Source organism: Bos javanicus, chromosome X, assembly GCF_032452875.1.
Source record: "Bos javanicus breed banteng chromosome X, ARS-OSU_banteng_1.0, whole genome shotgun sequence".
NCBI lineage: Eukaryota > Metazoa > Chordata > Mammalia > Artiodactyla > Bovidae > Bos > Bos javanicus.
Window position 1 is genome coordinate 123,464,866 of NC_083897.1, and position 6,837 is coordinate 123,471,702.

Sequence of the window (6,837 nt, forward strand, 5' to 3'; positions counted from 1 at the left end):
GTCCAGTAGCACAACATTGTATAGTATTTCCATTAGACAGATAAAATAGATATAAATAACAGCAAGGTCACAGATCACAGTAAAATAAAGAGGAAGTGATGAGTTTTGAGTAATTAACTGTGTTTTAATATAATAGTTTACTTAATTGTAAGCCTATACATTTAATTTTTAATAATGGCTATATTTAACAACTGGTTTATGAAGTTCCTGGAAATTATACTCCTGTCTGCATCCAAACAATTCTCTTGCTTTCTTGTATTTAAAAAAAAAAAAAACTTTAGTTTTTAAAATCAAATGTATACTTGCACAGAGTTTTAGAAGTCAAAGAGTTCTACAATGATTGCTGTAAAATCCACTAGACCACTTCTCTTTTTTCCATTTTCTGATTCATAGAGGCAACCATGTCAATTCCTTTATTGGATTCTGTCTTCACATGGCTGTCTTCTTATACAGACGCCAGTCCTATTGCTTTAGGGGCCCACCCTATTCTAGGATGACCTCATCTTAGGTAATTACATCTGCAACAACTCTGTTTCCAAATAAGGTCACATTCTGAGGTACTGGGACTTCAGCATATATATTCTGGGGAGGAAGATGGGACACAATTCAACCTGTAACAGTGGGAAAGGGATTTGATGTTTTAATTGTGTCTTGAACAGATTTTCACCCAATTCTTTCTCCTTCACTTCACCCCCACTTCCAAAAATAACCTGTTAGCTGTTGCCATTTACCAAGTCTTTTAGGGGTTGCATGGTGTAAACAAGTTTGCTTCTTAGCTTTCCTTAGTCTGTTTAAGATACAGTTTTCTTAGATATGTCATGTCAACTATGTCAAAAACTCATGTTTCATAATTAACAAAATTTTTTCACTGCTTTCTCTTTATCACTGAAAGTTTATGCTTTAAAAAATCTTTTTACTGTTATTTTAGTGGGGTTTGTCGGGGGAGAAGAGACTAAGATAGATATTCAAGCCAGAATTTTTAGTCAGAAGTCCTTCTATGTGTATCTTAATTCTCTCCTCAAAGGGTGCCTTCTTTCTTAATTCTTTCACATCTCAAACCACAACAAAGCTTTTTAGGGAAAGAGTTTCTCTAACCTCTATATATGTGAATACTGGCAGGATAGAGAGAGATGGGGTAGGGAGTGAGAACCAGATTTGGCTGATTTAAACTCATACTCTATGATACCACTCAGCCTCCATAAAGTGGATAAACAAGAATAAATATAGTACTCACCACTCAAAAAGAGAATGGCTGGAAAGCAATCTGACAATGCATATGAATAGCTATAAAAACGTTTAAAACTTCTGATGCAGTAGGTAGTGCAATTCTCGGCATTTTATCCTAAGGAGATAATTCAACAGAATTAAATGACAATGTGTGGACTTTTACTTATGAGAAAATGATACACTGCTAAGTCACTTCAGTCGTGTCCGACTCTGTGCGACCCCATAGACGGCAGCCCACCAGGCTCCCCCGTCCCTGGGATTCTCCAGGCAAGAACACTGGAGTGGGTTGCCATTTCCTTCTCCAATGCATGAAAGTGAAAAGTGAAAGTGAAGTCTCTCAGTCATGTCCAACTCTTAGCAACCCCATGGACTGCAGCCTACTAGGCTCCTCCATCCATGGGATTTTCCAGGCAAGAGTACTGGAGTGGGGTGCCATTGCCTTCTAAACATTCTGAAAAACCATCCCACTGCAAAAACCACAGAAACCCTAATAAAATAAAATAAAAAATCTTTTAAAGGATAGTTGAACTTGTGAGGAAAATCCTCAGGAGTGAAAAATAAAGAGGGAGCTACAAACTAGCATGGTAAGTGACTGATGGCCCTGAGCACGTCTGTCACTCTCAGGAACCTAAAGTCTCACGTGTTAATGACCTCATGTATGTGGGAGACAAGATCCTGGGCTCAGACAGGTTGGGACTGAGACCTTCGCATAAAGCCAGCCTCTCAAAGGACAATGAGGTGAAATAAAATGGGGAGAGAAAAGACAGAATGTGGGACCATCTTCTTCAGTATAATTGAAGAGCACAAAATACAAAGAGAAAATCTTTCAAGTTTCAAGAGAGAAAAGAGAGAGCATCTAAAAGTCACAACTACTAGATTGGCAGCAACAGGGGAACAACAACTTCAGACTGCTGAGAGAAAACCATTGTCACTGTAGCCTTTGATAACTACAGAAATTAAGCATTTAATAATATTTAAGAATAAGAGTGAAATGAGGACATTTTCAGAAAACAAAAAACTGAGTTATCAATAAAAGATGTGCATTAAAGGAACTTTCAAGAGTATTCATCGGGACAAAGAAATATGATCTCAGAAAAAAGTCAGATTTATAAAACAACAATGATGTCTAATCTGGAGGTTAAAAACAAGGTGGTGCTACAATATTGGAGAACAATAACTTTTAAGACAAGGGGATGCTGATTAGCATTCTAAGACCTTTGGATACTTTGGTAAAGGGAGTGGAGATTTAGGTTTCAAGCACACATGATAAACTTTAAGAGTAATCACTAAGAATAAAAATAAGTTACAAATTCCAAAATAATAGAGGGGGGAAATGTGGAATCAAAAGAACAATCTGAAAGAAAACAGGAAAAGGGAGAAAAGACAGAAAAATCAGGCCAGATAGCACAAAATAAAATGGTAAACATAATTCCACATATCAACAATTAAAATACCAATAAAGTATAACTTTAAAACCACCAGTTAAAAGCCTTAAACTGTTTAACTTGTTTAAAACCACCAGTTAAAATCTTTAGATTGGATTAAAACAAAACAATCCATATATTTGCTGTTATCCTAGAGTAAACCTGGGTTTCAGTGGTAAAGAATCCCCCTTCCAACGCAGGAAATGTGAGTGCAAACCCTTGGGAGGATCCCCTGAAGAAGGAAATGGTAACCTACTCCAGGATTCTTGCCGGGGAAATACCCTGGACAGAGGACCCTGGCAAGCTGCAGTCCTAAGGGTCACAAAAGAGTCAGACCCGACTGTACAACTAAACCACAAGAGTAAATCTAAAACACAAAGACCTGGTATATCAGAATAATTAATGCTATTTGCTGTAACAAATCACTCCTAGGATCCCTGGGGCTTAATGCAACAAAGTTTATTTCTTGCTCACATCACAGTTCATCAGGTCAGAGTGCTGCTTTGTTGCTTCTTCAATCAGTGACATAGGAATCTAAGATCTTTCAATCCCAGTTCTACCATTTTGGAGTTTATTTTTTGCTCTGAGCCATATGAGCTCAGTTGTGTCTGACTCTTTGGGACTCCATGGACTTAGTCCATGGAACTCTCCAGGCCAGCATACTGGAGGAAATCAGTCCTGAATATTCATTGGAAGGACTGATGTTGAAGCTGAAACTCCAATACTTTGGCCACCTGATGCAAATAACTGACTCATTTGAAAAGACCCTGATGCTGGGAAAGATTGAAGGCAGGAGGAGAAGGGGACACAAGAGGATGAGACGGTTGGATGGCATCACCAACTCAATGGACATGAGTTTGAGTAAACTCCGGGAGTTGGCGATGGACAGGGAGGCCTGGCGTGCTGCAGTCCATGGGGTTGCAAAAAGTCGGACATGACTGAGCGACTGAACCAAACTGAACTGAGCCATATGAGCAGGGGAAAGAGAGCATCAAAGACCATGCATAACATTTTGGGGACCAGTCCTAGAAGGGGTATACATCACTTCTGCTCACATTCCTCTGGTGGTCCCAAAATAACTGTAAAAAGATTTGGGAAATGTATCTTGTGTTCACAGGAAGAGGAAGTGGAATCAGTAAACATCTAGCCAGTCTCTGACACATAAAAATGTTGAAAATAAGAACAGATGCAAAAGGATATGCCAGGCAGACACTAACCAGAAGAACACTAGAGTAGCTCTGTTCATAATGGACAAGTCTTCAAAGAAAAATGTATTATTAGGAATAAAGATAGTAACTACATGATGATAATAGATTCAATTCATCAGGAAGTGACACAGTTTCTGAAACTATATATATACCTAATGATATCTTCTGGAGAGTCCTAGGTGGCTTGCTGGTAAAGAATCCAGCTGCCAATGCAGGAGACACAGGAGATGCAGGTTTGATCCCTGGGTCAGGAAGATCCCTGGAGAAGGAAATTGCAACCCAGTTCAGTATTCTTGTCAGGGAAAATTCTGTGGACAAAGGAGCCTGGAGGGCTACAGTCCATGGGGTCACAAAGAGTCGGACACAACAGAGCAACTGAGCATGCACACATGCAAATAAAGTTCAGAGACTTATGAGGAAAAACCAGCAAGTCTACCACCATCATAGGCTATAACCCTTGTTTCTCAGTAACTGACGTCATACAGAACAGAAATTAGTAGCATAGTATAGAGAATATAAGTAAATTAACAAGCTTGATCAAAAGGACATGTATAGAATGTTTTACCTATCTATAGAGAGTGTACATTTTTCTTCAGAATACAAATAAGACCTATAAAAACTGACCATATACTCGGTTATAAAGGCAGTCTCAACAGGTTTACCAGAATCAGTATCATACAAATCATGTTTTCTGATTACAGTGCAATTGAGTTAAAAATAGCAGAAAGATAACCAAATGGAAGAATACCATGTATGAAGATGTTCACTCTAGTGTAAATTGCCTGCAATAGTGAAAATTAGAATCACTGAAATATGCAGTGATATGAGTACGATTAAGTAAATTATGCCTTATCAATCCAATGGGGTATCATGGGCCATTAAAAATTATTTTTAAAAAATAGACCATGCTTAAGATACAATATTAAGTGAATATTTTAGAATCTGTATGTTGCTTATGATTACAACCATGTGAAATGTGTGCATTTAGACAGATTGGAACGATATGAGCAAGTGAAAACAGTTGTTATAGTGATGAGATTATATGTAATGCTACTTTAAAAATTATTTTATTATTATTTTTATTATTGGCTGTGCAACTTGTGAGATTTTAGTTCCCCGACCACGTATTGAACCCCAGGCCTTTGGCAGTGAAAGTGCTGAGTCCTAACCACTGGACTACCAGGGAATTTCCAAATTTTTTTTCTTTTATTTTTTGTGTTAGTTTCTTTTTTTTGTGTGTGTGTTAGTTTCAAGTGTACAATAAAGTGATTTAGTTATCCATTATGGAGAAGGAAATGGCAACCCATTCCAGTATTCTTGCTTGGAAAATCCCATGGATGGAGTTGTCTGGCAGGCTACAGTCCATGGGGTGGCAAGGGGTCGGACATGACTGACTTTCACATTATCCATTATAGGTTGTTATAAGATACTGAATATAGTTCCTTGTGTTATACAGTAGGTCCTTGTTGTTTACCTATTTTATATATAGTAGTGTGTATATGTTCATCCAAAACTCCTAATTTATTTTAAAATAGACCACATTTTGGCATCCCACTCCAGTACTCTTGCCTGGAGAATCCCATGGACGGAGGAGCCTGGTGGGCTGCCATCTATGGGGTCGCACAGAGTCGGGCACGACTGAAGTGACGAAGCAGCAGCAGCAGCAGCACACTTAAAATAGGTTCTAAATTTTCACTTTATATGTTACTCATGATTACAACTATGTGAAAATACGTGTGTATTTAGATAGATCAGGAAGGTGTGAGTAAATGAAAACAGTCACTATATTATAGAGATGAGATTTTATGTAATTCTGCTTCTTAAAAATAATTTTATTTTTGGCTGTGTTGAGTCTCTTGCTGCCTGGGCTTTTCTCTGGTTCCTGTGAGTGGCGGCTACTCTCTAGTTGTGGTGCATGTGTTTCTCATTGTGGTGGCTTCTCCTGTTACCGAGCACAGGCTCTAGAGCACGTAGGCTCAGCAGTTGGGGCTTCTGGGCTCTAGAGTACAGCCTCAGTAGTTAGGGCACAAGGGCTTAGTTGCTCCGTGGCATGTGGAATCTTCCCGGACCAGGGATTGAACTTGTGTCCCCTGCATTGGCAGGTGGATTCTTTCCCACTAAGCCACCAGGGAAGCCCTGTAATTCTACTTTTAAAATAATTTTTTGTGATGTGATTACATTGTGTGTTAGTCGCTCAGTCATGTGCGAATCTTTGCAACACCATGCACCGTAGCCAGCCAGGCTCTTCTCTGTACATGGAATTCTCCAGGCAAGAATACTGGAGTGGGTTGCCATTCTCTTCTCCAGTGGATCTTCCCAACGAAGGGATAGAACCCAGGTCTCCTGCCTTGCAGGCAGATGCTTTACCATCTAAGCCACCAGGGAAGCCTGATTACATTCTTTAATGTAAGTTAAAAGAATCGACAGAAGACACATCTCAGTCTGGCAGCTGATGCTAGTTATGCCTTAATATCCATTATCCCTTTCTTTTATAACAACAGAATCTTAGGTGGGTACATAACTGCTCCACACAGCCTCCCTTGTAGCTAGGCATTATGATGGGACAAAGTCATATCACAGCTAATTAAATATGAGAAATGGGTGCTGTTAAACATAAAGAATCTGTCCTTTGACTTTTTCCTTCATCTTGTTATCTGAAATGTTGCTGGTTTTGCTACTGCACATACTGTGTGGGTGGACTGGATCTGATATGCATTTGATTAGATGAGAGACTGCTTCCCAACTTAATGAATGAGAATATGTGTGACTCATGAGGACAAATTATGTCTTCTATTCAACCAGTGTCCAGTACAAGCTCTGAAAACAACAAGATTATCCATCCTATTTTTAGAAATCAAATGAGGATATATTAATATTGAAGTGTACACACATGTTAAATATATTCTAGTGGGAATTATATACATTTACTCCAATATTCTTTATCATTTAAGAGAATGTTTTAATAGAGAATGAGATCC